Raw genomic sequence first — 25,802 nt, forward strand, 5'->3', positions numbered from 1 at the left:
AGTACCTATTGAAATAGTTAAATGAACCCCAACTGAATCAGTTTTCCTCAAAGAGTCAGATTGGTTGTCTATGCAAAACCATTTTTGCTAAGCTTTGAAATTTGTTGGGTCATTGACAACACTGCTCAGGTTTGTTTCTTTAATTACTATCAGGAAGTTTTGGCAAGTATGTGCCAAATAAGGATGAAGATACTTCAGAATTTATTTTTTCTTCACTTTTGATTAGTTGTCAAGTATAGACCCGAGAGATTCTGAATAACTTGGACGTACTAGAAGATAGTTTTCCCATCCATTTCTTTATTTACTTAGCACATACTTATATTATTCTTTGGAAAGATCTGCTGTCATATTTTTCATCTATTCTTTATATAAATATGCCTAGTCTCTGACTGAAGGATGTTATTAATCTACAAAAGGATTTAAAATAAAATCTTACTTCACATATTAGTCCACAAGATACAATCATCCATATTAGTCAAATATGATTACTGTCAAGAGAAATCAAGGACACTTCTTGTTTCTTCTACAAAAGAGGACATTGATATAATAGACAAAGATTTAAAAGACATAGACTTATCAATGGTAGGATGTGGTTACCAATAGATGGTGAAATTTTGAAAAAATATTGAAATTAAATATGCTTGGGAAAATTCTGTCTCCTCTTGGATTTGTAGAATTGTATTTATCTTGGAACAGTAATAAAATTCAGCTAAGAAAGTGCTCCTGCCTTGGAAGGACAAGTAGGAGCAAGAGAGAAGTAAGAAAATATGGAGGAACTTGTTCACATATGACTCAAATCTAAAGATTCAGAATAAGTTTATAGGATGAGTGAACCTACAGGAATTTGGAACTAAAGTTGTACACTGAAGTCACAAATGTGTATTTGTAGAGATGTTCTTCTTGTAAATGCATAACTCCATAGTATATCTCTTTGTGAACATAGCAAATTTGGCAGCAGTAGCTGTGTTAGCTAGCTATTTAGAATTCTCATCTCAAAACTGTTGTGAATTTGGACAGCGCTTTTATTTTTGATATTGTTGGGAGCCAACCTTGGAGGCCCACCTGATTGACAGTGTCCTGGTGGGCCGAAGACCCCAGGCCGCAAGGTGAGCCCGGGAAGCTGAGGCCCTTCTGTCTTCCACCTTTGCGGTTTGGTACCACCAAAGAATTCTGTGCAGTCGTGGAAGAAGAAAATGGCATATTTATGCAAAGTACTCACAGCTAACTTGGAAATGTCATGGTTCATTTTTCCATTTCCCTCTATGCCGTTTGGCCTTTTCTAACATATTCAAGGGTTAAACTCTGAAGCACATCAAGAATGCTTTCTTTCACTTGGTTATAAGTTACTAGATATTGCTTGAGTAAAAAGTGATATAAGAATATTCACCCTTATTTGATTTAGAATTATGTAGTTTAGTGTTTAGACATAAGGTTTTTTAGAGGCACACATTTATAGTAAGTTCATCATGAATTTATTATAAGTTCTAACACTTGTCTAGGAGTTATGTAGGTGATTTATAACACTGTTTTCACTGACTTAGGATAAAGATTAATCGTTAAGGTTTTTACTTAACTCAGTAGTTAAAACTCTAAGTTAACATTTATAGAGTGGATTTTCACTGAACTCATAATATACTAATCAGACACTTTTATGATAAATTAACTAAATACAGAAGGCAACCTTGGGGGCCTGAGAAATATCACTAAAAGCTTCTTTTGAGTTTTCTTTAGAAATAAACACTGCAGGATAAGAGAAAAGTAAAGAAGACACCTGGACAAGAAAGGTGATTATGAAGCTTTGAAGGTCATAGAAGCCCAAAAGAGAAAAACTTCTGCTACATGGAGAACTTTGCACCTGGAAACTTTCTTGAGACATTTCAAGGACTGTAATTCGGGACTTTGGACTAAAACTATCATTTTTGGCTTTATGATAAAGACTCATTAACTAAAAGTAGATAGTGTTCTTGGCTTGTTTGTCACTTCTAGACCGCTAGATGGTGGTAACTTTTAAAGCATATGTACGTGAAGGAATTTTCTTTGTCTTGCCTCTTTACGAATGGTATAAAAGCTCTATGTTAACTAACATTAAATTGTCATCTGTTCAAGAAGCAGGTATCCGAGTATAATATTTTCGTCTTTCGCCTATCCATCTCTCCTTCAGGAAAGCCCACGACCCTTGTGGGGCTGGACCCCATATGATATATTGTTTTCTGTCACATATTATCACTGCATGCATTCTAGTTACCACGAAAACAATAGAAAGCTTATAATTGTTATCTAAGAATCATCAAGAGTAAACAATTTGGAGGTAAATAAATCATTGCCAAAGTTGAACGCAAAGCTAAAATTCATTGCAATTTGGACAAAGACTGTCCAATTTTCACAAAAAGCATGTGTTTTAAGTTAGACTTAAACATTGATTGATCTATTTCTTTTCTGAAGTCTATTTGGAATTTTTTTCGGAATCTACTATTTAAATCAAGACTGTCAGGAAACGTTACCATGGTTACCTTTATCAACTGAGTATTTCATGGGTTTTTGAATATTTTCATTTTAGTGTTATTCATCACTGCATTTTATACAAGGACATTATATCCCTTGTAGTTAATATGCATTTCTATATCTATATGGAGCTAATTTATAATCCACCAAGTACAGCAAACTTACTATCCCACTTACAATGAAATTTTCTGTCCATTTCAGCCACATGGGAACCAGAAGAGAGGAGTACAACATAAATCCAAAGGATGATTTGAATTTGACCTTTTCTTATAAGACAGATCTATATTGCCCATTATTTCTCTTTTCTACTGCTTTTAACTTTTTTTTTTTTTTTTTTTTTGGCTTATTCTTTTCCATTACTCTATCTCTAGTAAGGAAAGACATGCATCCTAGGCTCTTAAATTTAAGTGCTTCCTGATAAATTCAAAGAGCTTTGTCCCTTAAGCTAGTCCAAGTCTTTCTTCAGTGTCCTGCTAAAGCTATATCTAGTTTGGAATAGTCCACAGCTGAATGTGATGTCTAATAGATTGTTTTGATGAACTCTAAGTGTTAATCTTGCCATTTGTGTACTTTAAATGCTGTTTCGAGTTGTCTCTAGGATCACTGAATTTTCACACTTGCTTACCAGATTTCTTTGTATTTTAATATGGGGAGTTGTAACGAAAATACTATGCTTTATACAAACTAAAAACATGATACTTCTCGCAGGAGATTAGCACTAAAGATCTTGCATATCCTCTCATTGCACACACTTTTAGTATCACTCTTTTTCTATCTTGCCCTAACCAGAATGGAATATGTCTCAAGGGCTGGGGCCACACTCTGCAGGCTTTTGTTCTCTCATTTCTAGCTCTGTGGTAAGGTAGTTTTTTGCAATAAAAATTACCAGGACAATTCTAAAGTAATGTCAACAAATAAAGTATAGCCTGTATTCTTTCCATTTTTTCTTTCACAAATCAATGGATAAGGCTTAGTAATATTGTTTATAAATTTTTGTGACATCAGTATTTGTGGAGAATTGGAGGATTCAATATAAACCCAGAATTAACATAGTGATGATATGATTATAATTTGCATGATTATGCATAAAGAATTTCTACATGCATTAACACATTTTAACATAGAGAGCATATAGAACATGTAGAGCAAGTTTGTTCATTATCTCCATTTTATATTTCTGGGAAAAAGCAATTTAGAGGTGGGAAGTACTCTACTTGATATTACACAGATGACAGGAATCTGTCTTCAATGTGATTAATAATAAAGTCCTAGTGATTTCTGTTATATATTATGGTCCCTTTCCCATAAGTCTTCACACCCAAGTCTAGAAAAATAAATACTTGTGCTTAAGATATAAAATAGAACACAATGAGAAAAGTCAGGTTCATTCTTTTTTGTTTTGTTCTGTTTTGCTTTTGAGTTGGAGTCTCACTCTTGTTGCCCAGGCTGGAGTGCAGTGGCATGCTCATGACCACACCAACCTCAACCTACTGGGCTTAGGTGATCCTTCTGCCTCAATCTTCCAAGTAGCTGGAACTACAGACTCATGCCACCATGCCTGGCTAGTTTTTGTGATTTTTATTGTAGAGATGAGGTCTCACCAAGTTGCCCAGGCTGGTCTCGAACCCCTGGGCTCAGGCAATCCTCTCTCCTCCGCCTCGCAAAGTGCTGGGATTACAGACTGAGTCATAGCGCCTGGCCTGTTTTTTTCTTTTCCTGACTGTTTTTAGATTTTTTTTTTTCTATTTGTATCAATTCTTCTAGGTAAAGATTAAAACACAAAATGTATATTTATTCTAGCCCTACAATTTTGTATTTTTTATATGTCAGTGTCTTTAATCAGGGTTTTAGTCTGACCCATCTTTATTTTAGAAATACATACTACTTGATGTTTTATTTTAAATACAATTGAGGCTTTTTTTTTCCCCTTTAAGGTACAAATATCTTTACTGTATTCATCTAGTAATACAGAAAAAGGCCAGACTATCTCCAGAATAGTAGATGTTCGAAAGTCTGGCAAGTAATTTCCTGGAATAGTCCAGCTCTGAGAGGGTAAGCACACATGATATGCCAGATAAAAACAACAAAATGATGACAGAGTACAACTAAACATAACATTAGAGTAAGTGGCTGCATTAGTTATATTCAATGGAAATTTCCAGAAAATAGGTCTAGGCTTTTAGTGAAAGTCTGTGCTCTAATTCTACTCAATGCGTACAATGCATTTTCCAGAAACCAATTTGAAATTTCTCTATCTAAACATATTTACAGAGATATTTACTTTAACCATTTTGGTGGATTTTGAAATCTGCTAAGAATGAATTGTATTGCCTTAATATAACATGACATTTAATGTGCATATTTTCTGAGTTTATGTTATACCATCACTGACTGAAACATACCATTAAAATAATGGTTCTTATTTTTTCAAGTATATGTGTATATTTATTTATTTCCAGTAATATATACCAAAATCATGCTTTTATTAGTATTAGTATTATTACAAAATTTTCTTTGTAGTGCATATGTATTTTATTTTAATTTTTTATTTTAGTAGAGACAGGGTGTTACTATGTTGACCAAGCTGGTCTCAAATTCCTGGGCTCAAGAGACCCTCCAGTCTTTGGCTTCCCCAGAGTGATAGAATGACAGGCATATATCTATTTTCTACTTTTTTTTTTCACTTAATGGTATATAAGACCCAAATTTTAGTTCACATGTGCTTTAATCAGTAATGTATATATCATATCCTCACAAACCTGGGATACTTTGACCTTTTATATTTTTGAAGTATGAAAAATGATCTTGGCCGGGCTCGGTGGCTCAGTCTATAATCCCTCACCTTGGGAGGCCGAGGTGAGTGAATTGCCTGAGCCCGTGGGTTCGAGACCCGCCTGGACAACTTGGCAAGACCTTATCTCTACAGTAAAAAAAAAAAAATTAGCCGGGCGTAGTAGCACGCACCTGTAGTTCCAGCTACTTGGAAGACTGAGGCTGAAGGATCTCCGGAGCCCAGCAGGTCGAGGCTGTGGTGACCGGGAGCAGCCACTGCACTCCAATCTGGGTGACAGAGTGAGACTCCAACTCACAAAAAAAAAAGAAAAGAAAAATGATCTTTATTGTTTAATTTGCATTTCTGAACTGTGGAAGTGGGATTAATTTGAATTGTGGTCATTCGGAAGGTCAGGGAAGGCTTTTCCAAGGAATTACTGACTGAGCTGACATCTGAAGCAGGCAAAGGAGCTGATTGATTGAAGAGTGAAAGTATTAGAGCACAGGTAAAGGGCACAGCACATACTCTAGGTACAGAAAGAAGGTCAGAGGGGCTAGATCAAGGCACCTGGTTAAGATGAGAACGGCAAGGCAGATGAAAGCCTCGCAAGACAGGGATGTTTAGGTGGGTCATTTTAAGAACTATGTTCTATCCAAGAACAATAACAGAATATTGAATAATTTTAAGCCAAATGTGTGCCTGTTCAGGTTAGTTTGTCAAACCCCTTATTCCTCATGCAATGATTAGAGTTAATGTCAGAGAAAATGAGTAAAAACAAGAAGACTGCCTTTGAAGTTGTTGCTGTGATGATGAAATGATACTGCTCTCTCCCTTCTTCACTCTACCCCCTCAAAAAGTTGTTGCAGTCATGCACTCGTGTTTCATACCTTAGACCTTGCCACCTTGACTCCAACCAAAGCTTGCCATTTATCATACCTTTCTACTCTTGTGATCTCACTCCAAAGAGTCTTTGACCTCATTAAGACCTCCATCAGTGAACTTATCATTTCCCACTATTTTTCAGACTCTATTATTCCCTTTATTGCTTCATATCCCTCACCCAATTGAGATTTCATGGTTCAGAACCCTAACAATTTCATGGAACATTCTCTTAATTCTGTTGTTCTTCCCTTCTGTTATTTACACTTGATAAGCCTGTTGCCAAACCCATCTATCTACATTGTAACTGACTAAAGCAGCTGAGCATTGGCAGAAATACACCACATAATTGGGTTCACTGGATTTATTTAAAATTTATGAACACAAATTTTTAAAAAAAGGATCCTTAGCAAAGTTAAGAGCATTTTACTTTACTGGTAAATTCATTTTCTTGTTCTCTAAAATGACTATTTCACAACATAACCACTTTCTTTAAGTTTCCTAAAAATTTCTACATGTCTCAATTTGAAGTATAATCTTTTTACTAAAAAGCAAGAAAAAATCAGTAAAAAATATAAAAACTCTTCCTTATATTGCCAACTTCAATATTTACATCTGTAACAAGCTATTTCTTATCAGAATTGAAGTGACAATGGAAGACTTCTTTCTCTCAAAGGTCAATCTACCTGGGAATCAGACTTCCCTCATTATCACATTCCTTGACTTCTATCTTGTATTTTGCTTGCTGCATCAAACACGTTTCATCTCTATTAGAACACTCTAACCAACTTACCAACGTGCTTTAATGTTAGTAAGTAAACCTCTAGTGCATTTATTTTTAATTTTTACCTTACTCATCTCTCTTTCTTGTCTCCTTGGCTCCTTGATATATATATTATATATCCAAATATATATCTTTAAAAATTCTCCTTTGAACCCATATTTTTTTCAGCTACTTCCTTGATAGTAATCTTTTCCCCATGAGAATAAAACTTCTAGAAAAATAATGTCTATTGGTTTCTTTCTTCCCATATTTCCAGATTTTTTCAATCAGTTTCAATTTGACTTTCATTCTTACCAGGAGTTCTAATCAAGGTTAGCAATGGTGTATAAACGAATAATCAAACATATGTCTTTATCTACTGAACTACAATGATATTTGACACAGTTTATCACAACCTCTTTGAATATAATTTTTCTGTGCTTCCAAAACCTCTAGTGCATTTATTTTAATTTTTAACCTCACTCACCTCTCTTTCTTGTCCCCTTGGCTCCTTGATAAGAACTCTAAATATTAGAAAGCTCTTGTGTTCTGTCCTCAAACTCTTTCTTCTATTTTCTGCCCACTTCAGTTTTCCTATGTGACCACACTTTGACAAAGAATTAAAATATACCATCTCTTTGGTTATTTTGTAATATTAATATTTAATATTATTGCAATCCAGGCATTTTTCCTGAACTTCAGACTCATAGATCCAATTGCCTTCAAGATATATTCACTTGGCTAAATTACAGTCTCTCAATAAAATATAGACTAGAACAAACCTACTGATTTCCTTTTATCGTACACTCCTCAAAAAACTTTCTCATTCCATTAAGTAACTCCAACACTCTCTTATTTTTTAAAGATGAAACTGTAGAAAGCATCATGATTTCCTTTTCCTCCTGAAAACCCATATTTAATATCTAACTCAACAAAAATCTTCAAATTTTCATATATATATACATGAAATATATACTGAATGATTATTTATCATCCTTTTCTCTGCTATGTCCCTTACTCATGTCACCATCACTTAACCTGGACTCTGCATAAGTTTGTAAACCGACCTTTCTGCCTTCCTTTCTTGAACTTATACAACTATTGTATGTAGCTATTTTCTAAGGTCTAAGTCAAATCTTTTCTCTCTTGCTTAATGTTCTCCGATGTCTTCCCAAACATGTCACTCTATCTGTGATTTCCAAAGCCCTATAACATGTAGTCTCCGCTTATCCTTTTGATGTCAATCAGTACCCTGCACACTTTGCAGCCAATGCTTCTTCTGTTAGAAATCTTCTCACAGATCTTCACTTAACAACAGCCTTTCTGATGATCCCAGTTTCAACCAGCATGGCAACCTCTCAGAAAGGCCTTCCACAATGACCTGTACCCATCTCCCACTCTTTCATATATTATCCATTTTTTCCTTCTAAAAGTACTTATTATTTGCAGACTAAAAACATAATGAGTCTTTTATGGAGAATTATAGTCATGGCACAAGTGAGATCATGGGAGAGAGTGTGTACAAGATAAAAGAAGAACTCTGTCAAGTCATGAACTAAATTCAACAAATAGTAATCAATGTGTGGAAATTAGTTAGCAAGTACAAAGAGGAGATACAAGATGTAGTGGGGGAATTGGGAGACTGCAGGGACATTGAGAAAGACAGGACTACAGAATTTTAAGAAGTTGAATGTAGTAATTGGCATTGGATGCCTCTGAGTAAATATAAGAATTTAAAATGACAGTTGGATCTAAAGATATAAGCTTCTGTAACCTTATCAAGGAGTGTTTTAACAATTGATATTAGTGATAGTCATGCTGGTGTGTACTGCAGGTAGTGGGAAAAAGGTATCAGTATATATGGAAAATACTTTAGAGGAATTTGTACATAAAAGAGAAGGCACATAGTTTTATAGCCTGAGCTAACAATTCGCTGCTTCCCTTGAATCAGTAAAATATGAGAGGCAGAAAGGTGGGAGAAGTAAGGAGTGTTATTCAGGGAACAGGTTGTGTATCCACCAAAAACCTGTTGACTTAAGCAGAGTTTCCATTCAGTTTTTACAATAAAGCATAGTTCCTTACCCTTCTCCTGCTATTGATTAATAATGACTATATGTCTTATAACCATTACTCAGTTTCTTTCTTAACCAGTGTTTATACCCCAGTTATTGTCACACACCAGTGATCAAATTATATCAATTTCGCCATTCTTCTAGGTTACAATTACCTTGAACAAATTGGGGCTGTATACTTTCTGGTTGGTTACAGTTTTTGGGTTTTTTTGTTTGTTTGTTTTGCTTATTTGTTGTTTGTTTTGCTTATTCTGGTCTGATTCTGGTTCACAAGGCTTCATTAAGTAAGCATTATACATAAAATTAATACAAAGACAGGAAAGAATACAGTTGTTATTTAGAGACTAAGGGAACAGATAACATTTCTGGGATTTAGAAAGTTTTAGCAGAGTCCATTTCTTATCTAGGTTCAGCGGAGGTTTTTCCAGGAATGTGTAGTTTTTGGTGTGTGCCTCCTGCTTGTCAGATGGCTCAGTGAAGATGGCTGTGTTCTCTTTAGTTCCAGCAAGTTACCAGATCCAAGGACAGTGAAGGAGAAGACAAGGGAAAAAAATGTTCCCTTTTACATTCAAAAGAAGAACTCTGTCAAGTCATGAACTAAATTCAACAAATAGTAATCAATGTGTGGAAATTAGTTAGCAAGTACAAAGAAGAGATACAAGATGTAGTGGGGGAATTCCCTTTTACATAGGTTTAACTCGACTCAGCTTAATATAAGTTTCTAAGTCTTCTCTAAAAGACTGCTCTAATATAATCAAAATGGCCTCTTTTCCACCTTTAACAACAGGACTAAGAACTAGGAAGAATATGGTATAAGCAGTGGAATTTCTTTCTTTCTTTCTTTCTTTTTTGAGTTGGAGTCTCACCCCATCGCCCAGACTGGAGTGCAGTGGCCGCTCCGGCCACCGCAGCCTCGACCCGCGGGGCTCCGGAGATCCTTCCGCCTCAGCCTTCCAAGTAGCTGGAACTACAGGCGCGCGCACCACGCCTGGCTAATTTTTTGATTTATTGTAGCGATCAGGTCTCGCCAAGTTGCCCAGGCGGGTCTCGAACCCTCAGGTTCAGGCAATTCACTCACCTCAGCCTCCCAAAGCGCGGGATTACGGGCTGAGTCACCGAGCCCGGCTGGAATTTCTTTTCAAAAATTAGAACAGTAATTTTTGAAAGAAGATGAAGAAATATTAGTCTTGAAGGGACAAGGGATATACATATATACTTTCCAATTTATAGGTTTCTGGCAAGAGAGATATAAACAACTGAGGTAACAGGCAACTGGCGCTCTCTGGTTCAGTGACAGTCAAAAAGAGGAGGGAATCCTTCAGAGGAGGTAAGAATGTAGACAGTTTACTGATTTTAAATATTTAGTTACAAAGGACCAACAAAAGGGAAGATAAATAGGCATGCAGGTAGACTTAAGAAAGTTCAGGCTTTACCGGAATGATGGGATGATGGAAGGTCTGCAGAAGAGAGAAATCATAGGAGGCTTGACCTAGTGTAATAGTTTGGAAGTCTCTAGAAACATGGGCACATTACTCAAAATATGGAGGAAACTTGGCCTGAAGGTGTGCCTGAATCAGATATGGAACATCTTCAGTACAGGAACCTCCTACTCTAGCCACATGGAAATAACAAGACCTCTAATCTTGCACTATTTCTAGCTGTGCCAGCTTTAAAGTGAAATTTATGTAAATAATGCAAACAAAAATCACATTTGTATTTGGTTGCTATTGTACCAAATATAATAAAATCTATATTTTTAAGTAAAATCATTTCCTCAAATAATTTTCTAGTAGTCATTGTGTCAATAAGTGTTGACCACTTGCTCCCACATAGCTATGCATATTTTTTCATTGAAAGAAAATAGGTTTGAGGGCATAAAATTTGATGGATAGGAAAGGAAAAATCAGAGTTTGACTAGCTGCAAAAAGACAGGCACAAGAGAAATTCTTTGAAATTAGACAAATACACTAAACTATATTTGAAATGAACAAGTAAGCCAGTGATTATAATCTCTATTATAAAGTTGAAGCAATTGAGGCTTACAACAGTTAAGGATGAATCAAGCTTATAATTGCTAAGTGATGGAGACTAATTTTGAGCTTGTTTTTTAATGAGTTTTTGCCCAGTATACTTTTCTTCTATAGTGTGCTGCTTCTTCATCGGGCTTTATATTATAAACCTGATTATAACGTTTGCTGAGGACAGAATTGCAGCCATCTGAACATCTGGTACTTCGTTTCTGTTACTCTAAGGTCTCTCTGAAGAGCTGATGGCTGGAATACTAATATCAATTCTGACAATAATTAACCAATAGCTTGGATTCTCATAGTTACATTGTATAAGAAGTTACTACAGAACTAGAGATATTTGGGGTTCAATTTTAATCAAAGAAGCAATTTATCTGTGATTTCCAAAAATTTCCATTTTTATAAGGATAAGTGTTATTTTCAATCAATTAAAAAAATGCCTAAGGTTACCTTGACATCTGTTTGATGTTCTTTCTGAGTTGTTTGAGATCAAGATAAGAAATAGGCTATATGTTACGTATTTATTTTAGAACATTAGATAGTATAGAAATGTAAAATAAAACATTTTTAAACTTAAAAAAAAATCACCTATAATCCCACTATCCAGAGTCAGACTTAGTGTGTGTGATATTTTGGTATATTGCTATGAGACTTGATGTATCAATCTTGCATGCATGTATTCATTCCACAAATAGCTATCGGGCATTACTTTGTGTTAGATATTGACCTATGCTCTGAACCTATGTCTTCATTAAACCTCCCCACCCCTGCCATCCTCTTACTTTTTCTTTCTCTTCAGTGCAGGCATGAATGTGAGTATAGTAATATACAACAGGATAACTTCTATTTCTTAGAATTATACTTTAAGTCTTTCCCTTTTTTTCAATGACTCCTGTGATGCATGAGCCACGAAATGTTGAAGTCACAATGAATCATTCTCCTGGCATTAGAGATTTAGATTCTGATTTTTACTATTGTATTACCATTGTAATGACTAAAATTACTCATTTATCTAAGTTTAGCGAATACATTTTCTGATTATTAACGTGCTCATTTTATAAAAAGCTGAAAAAATTCAGGAAATAAAAAAACCCAAAAAGTCATTTATCCTACAATCTATAAATAATAATAGCTCAAAATTGAATAAAATTCTATTTCAGTTATTAACAACCTTGATAAAATGCTTTGTATTAAGTTTACATCCTACTATGTAAACTTAAATTATATCTAATACTTTTTATATTTATTTTTAAATTGAATTTTTTAAAAAGGCTGGTAGTATTGAATGATCATTTTATTACCCTTTAACTACTAAATTAAATTTTGTTTATCAAATAATTTTTTACATTGTTTTTATTCTGATTTCCTTGACTATTGTGAGAGTAAATATTTAAAATATTTTTACTAGCTAAGGACATTTTCTTTTCTTTATGTGTGTATGTATACATATTATGAATGCACAACTGCTTTTTATTGGGTGAGGGTATGTGTACAGTGTCTTGCTATGTCACCTGGGCTAGAGTGTTTTGGTGGAATCATAGATCCCTACAGCATTGAACTCCTGGGTACAAACTATCCTCCTGCCTTAGTATTCCAAGCAGCTGGGACTACAGTCACATCACCACACCTGCACGTGTTCTTTTAAAGCTATTTTAAAAATCAGTTTGTTTAGGTATCATATATGTTGATCTATAACTTGGTAGCAAATATCTTTCCTTATTGGTGGCTTATTTCTAAGTGTTTACATTATATATTACAGCCATGAAGTCACATATGCACACAAGCAGAAGCACAGTTGTAGAATCCCATTGTCAGCCTAAAATGGAATTTAAATTTTTTTTTTAAAAGAAATTTTGGGGAAATATTGCAACTATGTGTACAAAATCATGTGACTAAATATTTAATGCTTACTACTGAAATACACCATAAGCAACCTCCACCTCCTGTACTGGGTCTCCACCTCTGTCCTCTGCTTTTCCTGTGTCATGAGAATGTATATGGTACTCCCCTTGCTGCCAGTCACCTCTAGTCAGGTACTGATCCAATTCTTTCTCAGTTTTGCCAAGATGGCCTTAAGTGTTCCCTCATTATTGCTGCATTCTCAGATCACTAGATTATTTTCATCAATGTACACATAAGGGAGAACCCCAAAATAATGGCATTTATTTATAAAAGAATTGTGTATTTATTCTTACATGTTTAAACTTCGGTCACCTTCCAAGTACTCTCCAATTGATGCATTACTCCTATTGAGATGCTTTTTCTGTTGCTCAACACAGTTTTTGAAGTAATCAATTTTGATGCCTTTTAGTGCTTCTGCTGTTTATTGTTTCAACTATTCCATATCAACAAAACATTTTCCTTTGAGGACCTTTTTCATCCAGGGCAACAAAAAAAATTTGCTCAGGGTGAGATGAAGTGAATAGGGAGGGTGGGGCAAGGGAGTCATGCTGGTTTTGGTCAAAACGTGATAAACAATCAGTGTGGTGTGGGTCGGTGCACTAGTAAACACCTATAATGAAATGGGCAAGTGCATTGAAATAATCTCCAAAAATATTCACTGGAGTTGAACTCAGACTATTACAACAATGCTAGCTGGTACACTGATGCTGATGGCTTCCTAGAACACTTGCCTATCGGTGGACCTGTAGTACAAAGGGCCCACCCTCCAATAGAAAGTTCAATTTTTGCGGGGATTCCCCTTCATATGCCAGAATATCTTCCTTCTTTAGACATAATTCATCTATCTTACATGTCTCTACTTCCCTTTATAACAAAAATGTTTTAGTGAGCCATTAATACAAATTGCATCGATTTTGTTCCCATTTTTTTTTTCTTGAATGTCCTCCAGTCCTCTTTTTCTCTACTGCTTCAGTGAAATAACTCTTGATAAGGTCACCAGTGTTGTGAAATGCAGTGGTAGTTTCTCTGAGCCCAAATGTCTTATCAGTCATATTAGTGTAGTTAGTCACTTTAAAAAAAAAACGTGTTCACTTAATTTTAAGGGTCCTTTCCTAATTTGATTATGCACTTGCTCTCTACTGATTTATTATCTTCTAGACCTTTAAATTTTGACATGCTCCAGGCCTCAATTCATGGAATTTTTTTTTTAATCGTTCTTATTACCAAAATTTTCTCATTCAATTCCATGGTCTTAAGTATACAAATATATGATAATCAGTGCAAATATCTGTCTCCAAATCAAAATTTTTTCATGGGGCCCAGATCTGTGTATTCAATCGGCTGCTTAACACCTCCATTCCCATGAATATTTTGTATCTCAATTTTAGATTTCCAAAATTTAACTCTCTAGGCCTGCCCTCTGGCTCTTTCCCGTTACAATAACCACCAACTGCACGTACCCAAGTCAAAAACTTTGACTTTTTTTTGTTTCACAACAACCAATCCTTCAACAAATTCTGTAATTCCTATCCTCCACATAGATTCAGAACACAGATAAGTAGCACAAGGTTACAAGATGCAAGATTAATATATAAAAGTTAATTGTCTTCAACAATAAAAATCAGAATCTGAAATTTAAAATATGTATGATTAGCAACAGCACCGAGATATTAAATACTTAGCCATAAATCTAAGAAAATACAAAGGATCTGTAACTAAAAAACCACACAAATGTAATGAAAGGCAAAAGTAGACATAAATAAACAGAGAGAAGGTCCATGGTTATAAATTGAAAGACTCAATATTGCTAAGATATCAGTTTGTCCTTACTGATCTATTGAGTCAACACAATTCCAATAGAAATCTAAGGAAGTTATTTGGTAGGTACCAAAAACTTGTTTCTAAAGTTTTCATGCAAAGACAGAAGTCTTAGACTAATTGACACAATCATGAAGAAGAAGAAGAGCACAGTCAGAACATTTATAATACCTGGTATAGAGAACATTTATAATACCTGATATACTTGGTTACTATCAAACTATAGTAACTAAGACAATGTGGTATTGACATAAGAACAGACAGATATATCAGTGGAACAAACTAGATAGACTGGAAAGGGACACACGTGTAGTCAAATGATCTCTGATGAACGAACAAGATAAATTAATGGGAAAAGGATGGAAATTTCAACTAGATACAGACCTGATACCATTCACAAAATTTAACTCAGATGATCATAAAACTAAACTCAAATGCAAAATGATAAAACTTCTATAAGGAAACATAAGAGGAAATCTACATATTCTTGGGTTTGACAATAAGTTTTTAGATTCACACAAAAGGAAAAATCTATGAAAATATATGCTACATTGGAAGCTATTTAAAAAAAAAATGAAAACAAACTTCTGCTCTGTGACATGAGCTTTTAAAAGAATGAAAAGCCATAGCCTGGAGAGAATATTTATAAAACACATGTCTAATTTCTTCCATCCAAAATATATGAAGGTGAGGGCTAGCCTCCAAAAAGTGGAATTTATTTATAAAAAATTGTGTATTTAGTATTACATACTTAAACTTCAGTCACCTTCAGAATAATCTCCATTGGGTGTAATACACTTAATGAGACACTTTTTCCACTGCTCCACTGGGTCTTGTTAATTTTGATGACTTTAGAGCTTCTGATGTTTTTTGTTTTGCTTTTTCCACATTGACAAAATGTTTCCTTTTGAGAACATTTTTTATTTAAGGAAACAAATAAAAAATGTCACTATGGGTGAGGTGAGGTGAAAAGGGAGGGTGGAGCATGGAGATTATGCCGTATTTAGTCAAAAATTGCTGAACAATCAATGCAGTGTGGGCAGATGCTCTCATAAATCATCCATTATGAAGTGAGCAAATGTGTTGAATGACTCTCCAAAGAAAAATTCACTGAAGCCAAATGCAGTCCCTCACAATGCTAGTGGTTCCTAAAACACTTACATAGTGAAGGAAGCCTGTGCTACAAAGGGCCCATCCTTCCAAAAGATCATTCTTTTTCTGAGGTCCCCTCATATAAACAACTCAAAACTTAATGTAAAACAAACAGCACAAATTAAAGAAAAACAAGCAAAAGACCTGATCACACGCTACATCAAGGAATGTATAAAGATGTCAAGTAAACACATCAGCATCATTTTTCATTAAATAATTGAAAATCAAAGTAACAGTGAAATACCACTGCATACCTATTAGAATGGATAAAATTCAAAATGCTGATAATAACAAAATCCAATCACTGACATCAGCAATATTAGAAAAAATTTAGAATAACAGAAACTTTCTTTAATTGTTGGAAGGAATATGAAATAGCATAGCCACTTTGGGAGATGGTGGCAATTTCTTGCAAAGTTCTAAACCCAGCCTTACCCTATGATCAAGCAAATATGCTCCTAGAGCTTTAGTCAACTGATTTGAAAACTTGTGTCGCCACAAAAACTCACATATAGTTGTTGATGGCAGCTTTGTTTTTAATCACCAAAAACTGGAAGTAATTGAGATGTCCTTCATGAGTGAATGTATAAACAAACTGTGGTACTTCCGCTGATGGAATCTAATTTAACAATAAAAACAAAGTGAGCTATCAAGGCACAGAAAGAAATGGACAAATCTTAAGTTTATATTCTATCTCAAGCAAGAGGAGGAGAATGATATCATCCATTTAAAAATGGATTGGAGTGGAAAATATCAGGATGATCTCATATTTAGATGAATATAGAGAAAGATGGTTATATATAAAAATATTATATATGTATAGTCACAGGTTAGTGGATATTTATTTTCTTGCTCTGTTGGCTGAGTGACTCTAGAAGAAATGACACCCCAGTAGCAATGAGCACATTATTTTCTAATATAATTACTCAATAATTTTGCTCCTTGGCAACATGGCCAATTTTCTGATAAATACTGAATGAGTCTGGAATACCTTGTAATTCCAGCAGATAATTAATTGTCCAAAGCCTGAAAACACACACACACAAACACACACACACACACACACACACACACACACACACACACACACCACAGACTTATGCGGGTATGTCAAAGTCACCCAGGAGCCAACTGAAAGAACTTCCCATGACAACTGAGGAAACGTGAGCAACAAAATAAGTAGTACTGAATTATACACCAAAATAAAAAGTAAATATTCGTTAGTCAATACTTGTATAAATTAATGATCGAATACATAAATAAATGGGGGGAATAGGTGAATGCTGTCGCGCGGAAGATCCTAATAATATAGATAGACACTCCGCCCTCAAAGAAGGCGCACATAACTCCCCAAACCTCACGTGTGAATATGTCTTAGTATTAAAGCTTTCCAACTGGACTTCTATATCTTGGTGAAAAATACAAATCATGTATAAATGAGATGCCTTGTATAGACTTTACAAGTATTATTCTTTCAAATATAGCCAATAACTTTTCTCTGTCCCAAGGTCTGTGGACATGATGCTGTCACTACTTAAGAATCACGTGTGGCAGATGGTCAATCACATAGTCCAAGCACGTGGCCAAAATATACAACTGTCCATATGCAGAACACTGTAATCCTCCCTTCTCTGATGATTGGGAAATTGTTGAAATTAGGTTTCTAATTTGTAAATTACCTCTTACCACACCTCATTTTACCTGATCAATGTTTTTTCTCTTTTACTGGGGAGCAAAAGTACTTACTTTCATTTGGAGAATCAACTATTTATCAGTCTCAAGTTGTGTGGTTTAAGTGGCACTGGTTTCACTTCCTAATTTTAAATCCAGTCGTGTGATTCAGTAGAGGCAGTTACAGGAATTGGTTCACAGAAAGCCTGTAACTCAAGCCAGGCCCAGGAAAATCAGGCAGGGAAACAACCTCAAAAACAAAAACAAAAACACAGAATTATCTTTTGAAGGGCAGGCCCCTTGTAGTACACTCAGAATTTGTTCTGGGAGAACAAACGATCAACTGAAGTTTTTATCTGGAGGTTTCAATAAGTTGCATCACAATTTGCAGAAGAAATGTTCAGAGTTGTGGCAAACAGATGACTGGTTCTTCCACCATGACAATGCACCTGCCCACATCACTCTGGTCTGAGTGATGCTTTTAACCAAAAACAACATGACACCCATGCCCCACCCTCCCATTTCACCCACTCTCACCCCAAGCACCTTTTTTTTTTTGTTTCCCCAATGAAAAAAAGTTCTCAAAGGGAAACGTTTTGCTGATGTGGAAGAGGTGAAACAAAAAAACGGCAAGAGCACTAAAAGGCAGCAAAATCAACGAGTTCAAAAACTTTTGAGCAGTGGAAAAAACTTCTCATTAGGTGTAGTACACCCAATGGAGAGTACTTTGAAGGTTGCTGAAGTTTAAACATGTAAGGATAAATGCAAAAATTTTTAATAAATAAATTTCATCTTTGGGAGGCTTCCCTTAGATTATTTGCACCTGAAAAGAAAAAACAAGCTGTAACACTGGGGAAAATGCATCTTAAAAGAAAGTCACCATAGTGGAAAACCGTGTCAAACATAGAAAAGCTATAGATTTGATACATGATTTAAGAATCTGGGTCTGGTTGTGCTTAAAGCCAGGGAGCTCTGACTTTTCGTTAGGAGAATCCAATGAGTTCCCTTTTCAGGATTGCCCATTATGAGTTGCATCTTGACTTATCACCAAGGAATTTTGCCCATTGCACCTCTGTCCACCGCCAGGTACCTGAGGGTTGAGAGGGAGGAAATAGTATTTTTTTTTAAGTTCAAAAAATTTAAATAAACATAATATTAAGCCTACTTGAAAGAAATCCATTAAGATTCTTCATTGACTATGAAAGACTTCCTGTATTATTTGACCATTACTTTAAAAGAAATATTGTAGTAATGTAAACAGAGGTTATTTGAAATATCTCATAGCTATCTACTAAACTACCAATTTAGAGACTCCATGCTTGAGACACTCACCCAGATGATTTACTGATGACACAGTACACCAAGTTCACTCTGTAAAGACCACTGGCATTAAAAGGAAGAGTAAAATCTAATACTCGCTTTGCAAAGAGTTCACCCTTGAAGATCAATAACTATACCTTCATCCTTTCTTCAGCTCCTACACACTTTCAAAACAGAAGCAGTTCAGTAAATATAACCTAAGTAAAAACATAATGAAAAACATTTAACTATAGTTATCTTATAATTGGAAAGATTAAAATCTGTGCCCAAGAGCTATTGTATTTACTATTTGATCCATATATCCTCATGAATGTACAATAACCCCAAATGTCCAGCACTGAACCCAACGTTAATTAAAAACATCATTCCCATGTCTAAAATTAAGGTGATTATGGTAGTAAACTTTGAAATATACTTACTCATGCCATAGCTTCAGTAAAATAACCATGTCCCACAAATCCACACTATGACTAGAATGTTTTGATTTATAAATACTGGTTGGTTACTAAATATTTATTTAATAAATGGAGTTACAAATGTCTATTTATGCATAAACTATACTGTTTGCTAAGATTTATGTCTTGAATAGTCTATAACATAGGAGCAAACTGAGGTTTAGATAATCTATTGACATTGGTCACACAACCTTTGTGGTAGAGTTAGTATTTGAACCCAAGACTCTATCCCAAAATTTATACTCAACTGCCTCTAGTGGATAAGGGCTAGTGGCAGCATTTCTAGTGTGTTCTCAATATTCTTCTCTCAAATTCTATGATACTGATTTTTACCCTAGACTCCAGGTGTCTGAAAATAACAAGTGCTTGCTGGCCATTTGGTATTGGGACCAACTTCAATGAGGTGCCACTCTCCTAAACTTGGAGCCAAGATGTGCTTTTAAAGAACTAGTTCTCTGACTCATCCTGCTAATACCAGAATATAATTGCTTAATCATTTCTAACAATTGTACACCATATTAGTTTATAAACTGCATGTTTGCATTTCCATTTTCAAGGGACTTTAACATTTTGAGGTGAGAATAATACACATTTTTAAATATAAAGATAATGTAAGAAAGGACATTGCTTTGTATTTTATAGGTTAAATATATTGATTTTTATGAACAATTTGAATTATAGCACAATAACAGACATGTGTTTGGCACATTTTATTTTTATTGACAATTCATACTGAGGATATAATTTATAAACTAACCCTCTGTGAAGTCTGTTAATCATTTAGATTGAATTACCAGCAATTTTATTCCTAAATCACCCCAAACTGGAAGTGAAGAAGATATTATTTGCAATAACTAAATTGGGGTTTTTGACAACCAGTAAAAAGGGTTTAAGACTATGGAGAATATATTGAAAGGCATTAGGGGGCTCTTGTTATTGACAAGAATCATCCATTTCTCTCAATTCTGTGATTCACTGTCTCCCTTCCCCACCTTTTAGAAACTGGAATGCTAAAATTATATGTCCATGTCTCCCTCACCATTATAATCTGGGTGAATAAAACTTCTATCAATTAAATATACTCCTGCAAGTTTTGGAGGTAAAAAGTAACCAGAGGCCAGTTTTCTCCATGGTGACAGGGTGGTACCTCTCCAGTGTGCATCTCTGCAGTGACTGGATGTCTGACCTTTGCCCACCAGTAGCTCCGCGGTGTGGACAGCTGTGGTGTTGACAGACTGCAGGGCACTGCAATTCCAGGCCTCTGGGCAGCAGACATTCCAGTCTCCAGAGCACGAATGTGAGCAGACAGCAACTGGAAAGCCATATAGAGCGTTTTAGGAATGATTAAAGGCAGCACAAATAGAGAAAATTCATAAGCCATGTGTACACAGACATACAGTCTTTATGTTCATGACTATGACAATAATGAGTAAAATAAAATAATTTTGTGCCTGGAGAAAAGTTGAAATGATGAGATAGATGGAGAAGAATGTGGAACTACAACCCAAATGTGTGGTTAAGAAGGCGATTCATGGAGTTGACACAATAACCACTGGTGGTTACATGACTGACCCGTAAGAATTGAAAATAACAAGACATTTACATTTCAGTACATTCAATGTCTTTCAGGGCTCATAAATATAAATTTGTTTTGTACGTTGTTATTCTATAATTGTGTGTTTTTCCTATAGCTCCTTTTCTCCTTTTTTTGGCGTGGCTCTATGCATGTGCACTTATCCTTTGCTGCCACTATGTGGTCATAAAAAGGAACGTCCTAAAAAGTTTTCCCCTACTTTTTTTTTAGGTTCATCACATTGGGAATTCAGAAAAGCAAGTGTTTTAAAATTGAATGTTAGGGCACAATCTTGAAAAAAATAATTTTTAATCAAACAAAATAACGAGTCCCAAATGTATATTCTTATACGAAACCACACACATATGTGTGTGAATATATATATTAGGGGGTCAAAAAATGCATACATATTTTAAGAGATATATTACTTATTACACTGATGGCAACTACTTTGCATCTCTTGTAATTGCAGAAGTCAAATGTGACTTGTATTCATCTTTTGTTATTGGTATATGTTGAGTATTGCAATTTTAATACAGTTTTTTTTCCTGTCTTAAAAGGTGTATACATTTTTGGCACCCTCAGTATATATATGGAGAGAGGGTGAGCTATCTTGTCATTTGTTCACAAATTCCATTTCTCTAGGTTTTTGTGAAAAATTGAGAGCAGAAAAGTGAAGAGAACATAATGTCTTTTATGAAGGGATGATTGACACTTCTTTATCCAAGGAAATGCCACTCTTGGTTGCCACTTCTCACCCCTTCCTACCCAGATGTCTTTCCTAGATATCAGATTCATCCCAAGAACAGAAATGACCCATCATTCTGTGCAGGAGAGCAGGACATCTGTGAGCTGTCACTACTAGAATCAATGTTCAAAACCTTATAAACCATTCATTATTTCAAGTACATCTCAGCTTTAACTTCTTTTCTTAGATTGCCTATGGAATAAACAATGTAAACCGGGACAGTTTTGAGAGTGAAAAACTGTATTATGAATAATCACACCAAGACAATTACTTTAAAATAGGACTGTTCAGGCAACCAAAAACACACCACTATACTAAACGGTGCACTCAGTTATAACTGTTACACGCAAGGGATTCACAGGCCACTGTGCCCAGAAGGGTCCCATGCTTGGCTAAATAAGCTATTTCTGCTGTCTTGAAATTTTCAATCGCTTTTTAAAAAAGAAACCCTATATTTTTATTTTGCACTGGATCTTACCAGTTATGTAGCCAATCCTGGTTAAAGGATTTTCGAATAGTCCCTCTGTTCTGTCTTTCTTAAAGAAATTCAGCTATGTACTTCCTGTTTTCTCCATCAGCAAAAAAAGTCACCACCTCTAGACACCACGATGTCCCCTTATATTCACTCTAAATACTAGTATGGTTTTCTAATAATTAAGTTAATTATATGGAATATTTATATTTTTTCTCTATGCACTATTTTTTTCTTACTCTGTATCTCTCTAATTTATTTTTATATCCCCAAAACTTTAAGTTTTAAAAATTTTAAAAATATTTAAAATTACATATCAGCAGTTTTCACTTTGCAACATTTGGATATGCAGATTTTAGTTACCCCATTTTGGTTACATAACACCAGTTCCCCAATACCATTCAAATTTTAGCATCCATGTCCTATTCACTGTGAGCAATTACATCAAGTACAAATACTACTATTAGCACTTCTGTTCACAGCTCACTACGGAAATAAATGTGCAAATCACTTTAATTCTTCCAACGTTGGATTGGTCACTGTACTTCTGCATTTCAGCTCACAAACAGCAAAGATGGCAATTGCATTGTCTTCTAGTCTCCCAGTAATAAACACATGGGATATTTTCTTTAAAAAGAATGACTGAAGGGGGAAATCTGCTAACAAAAAAGTGCAGCAAAGAAATGTAGGTAATGAATGAGTTGCAATTCAAATCAAGCATAAATGGACATAGAGGAGAAATAGCTTAACTTGGGAGTTCACACTGCCTATTTGGGAGACCTTGGATATGCAAGAAGAAGTAGTGAAACATAAAAAAATCTTATGCTTATGGACTGGAGGAATTAATATTGTTAAAATGTCCATACATTCTAAAGTGATACACAGATTCAGTGCAATCCTCATCAAAATTTCAAAAGTGTTTTTTATAAAAATACAAAAAAAATCCAAAATTTGAGTGGATCCCCAGAAGAGTTGGTTAGCCAAAGCTATCTTAAGAGAGACAAAGGAAGTAGGCACAATACACTCCCTGATTTCAAAATTGCATTATAAATCTATAGTAATCAAAATAACATGGCATTTGTAGCATAAAAATAGGCACAAAAATTAATAAGACATTATGGATAACTCAGCAATAACCTCGAGCTTAGGGTCAACTAAACTTTGACAAAAGCACCAAGAACACATGATGAAGAAAGGACAATTTCTTCAATAAGTGGTGCCAGAATGACTGGATGTTCACATCCAAAAGAATAACATTTGACCTTTATTATTCAGCTTTTAAAATCATAATCCATGGAAATTCAAATATAATAGACGAAGATCAAACATATTATGCTTTTTTGTACTCTTTCACTGTGATAGAGCACATCCTGCAATTTCTTCCTGAAAGTGAGCATGAAGATGTTCATTTTGAATATCTGAGTAGATTCTAAGATATCTGTATATCTTATATATTATATATACATGCAAACGTGTGTGTGTGTGTGTGTGTGTGTGTGTGTGTGTGTGTGTATCTGATTATGATTTAGGTATCTTCAAATTTGTTAATGTGTCAGAATTCTAGTTTAGAAATTATTTTTTACTCTTATTTAGAACATTGCTCCATTTTCTGCTAAATTCTAGTGTGACTTTAAAAACACTGCTTAATTTTCATTGAATGATCCTTAATATGAGAATTTCTCCCTTTCTCTCCAAAATTTTTAATAATCATCTCACCGTTCCTGGTTTTCTGAAAATTCAAGATGACATTTTAAAGTTGTAGGTTTTGCACATCTTTGCATGAATGTTTCTTTTTAAATATTGCTCTAGTTTTTAATTTATTTTTTACTTTTTTAGTATTATTATTTAAATTTTTTTATATTAAAGATGTGGGGTCTAATTCAGATTTAGATATATAAGTGGTCATCGTACAGGTCAAATTTGGGCCTCTCTTTAGTCCCCACTTCACCTGGTTTGAGATCAGGTGCCCTTATTGATGTTATGTCCCTATCTCCCCTGGCAGTGTCCCTCTACTTCCAATTCCATTCTTATTGTATTATGGTAAATGTTCAGGGTTCACTTATAAGTGAGAAACATGTGATACTCAGTTATTTGTGTGACAAATCTCTGAATATAATGGACTCTAACTATATCTAATTTTCAGTGAAGTCCATAATTTTGTTCTTTATGACTGTGTAATAGTCCATTGTGTATATGTATCACATTTCTTTTTCATCCAGTTCAGTTTCATTGGGCAGCATCGTTGGTTCCATATTTTTGCTATTGTGAATAGTGCTGATATAAACATGCATGCACAGGTATCTTTTCTGTAGAATGATTTAAGTTCCTCCGGGTATATTTCCAGAAGTGAAATAGCTGGGTGATATGGAAGGTCAGTTTCTTGTTCTTTAAGGAATTGTCACACTGTTTTCCATAGAGGTTGAACTAGTTTATATTCCCACCAACAGTGTAGAAGCATTCCCTTTTCTCCACATCCTTACCAGCATCTGCCATTTTTGTTTTATTAATAATGGCCATTCTTACTAGAGTTAGGTATTATCTCAACGTGGTTTGGATTTGCATTTCTCTGATGATTAGTAAGGCCGAGCGTTTTTTCATATGTCTCTTGGCTGCTTGTGTGTCTTCTTTTGAGAAATGTCTATTCATATCTTTTGCACACTTTATAATGGGGCTGTTTGTTTTTTTCCATTCAGCAGTTTTGAGTTCCTTGTAGATCTTGGATGTTGATGTTAGGCCTTTGTCAGATATGCAATTGGCAGATATTTTTTCCCACCCTGTGGGCTGTCTCCCCACTCTCTTGATGGTTTCTTTTGTTTTCCACTTGTCAATCTTAACTCTTATGACATGGGCATTTGGAGTTTTGATCAGGAATTGGTTGCCTATTCTGACTTACATAAGGGTGACTTCTGTGTTTTCTATGATTCTTAACATTTGAGGTTTTATGTTTAGGTCTTTGATCCGTTTGGAGATGATTTTCATGTATGCTGATAGGTAGGCATCCTATTTCATTCTTCTGTACATGGTCAGCCAGTTTGCCCAGCATCATTTACTGAATAGGTTCTCTTCTCCCCAGCAATTTTTATCAGAGGCTTTGTTGAAGGTGAGTTGGTTGAGAAATTGAGGTTTAGCTTCCGGAATCTCTATCCTGTTCCATTGATATATATGACTATTCTTGTACCAATACCAGGTTGTTTTGTTTATTGTAGCCTTTTAATAAAGTTTAATAAAGGATTTTTTTGGCTATCCATGGTCGGTTTATGTTTCCATGTGAATTTCCGTATTGTTTCCAGGTCTGAGAAGAATGATGTTGGTAATTTAATGAGTATAGCATTGAATCCGTAGATTGCCTTTGGTAGGATAGACATCTTAACAATGTTGATTCTTCCTATCCATGAACATGGAATATTTTTCTATTTGTTTGTGACATCTTTGAGTAGTGTTTTGTAGCTTTTGCTGTAAAGGTCTTTGAGTTCGCTGGTTAGGAAGATGTCAAGGTATTTTATTTTTTATTTTTTTGTGACTATTGTGAATGGGATTGTGCTTTTTATTTTATTTTCTGTTTGTTGTTAGTGTATAAGAACGTGACTGTCTTTGCACATTTATTTTGTACCCTGAGACTTTGTCAAAGTCCTTTATCAGTGCAAGAAGGTTTTTTACAGATTCTTTTGGATTTTC

The 25,802-nt window shown here is 34.9% G+C and overlaps 1 pseudogene; it reads right to left on the reverse strand.

Moving 5' to 3' along the window:
- The window catches only part of LOC103253119, a 146,697-nt pseudogene extending 125,982 nt beyond the window's left edge, over positions 1-20,715 (reverse strand).
- Between the last annotated feature and the right edge of the window lie 5,087 nt (positions 20,716-25,802).

The sequence above is a fragment of the Carlito syrichta genome, unplaced genomic scaffold (assembly GCF_000164805.1).
Source record: "Carlito syrichta isolate Samal-C Ts95f unplaced genomic scaffold, Tarsius_syrichta-2.0.1 Scaffold201341, whole genome shotgun sequence".
NCBI classification, from domain to species: domain Eukaryota; kingdom Metazoa; phylum Chordata; class Mammalia; order Primates; family Tarsiidae; genus Carlito; species Carlito syrichta.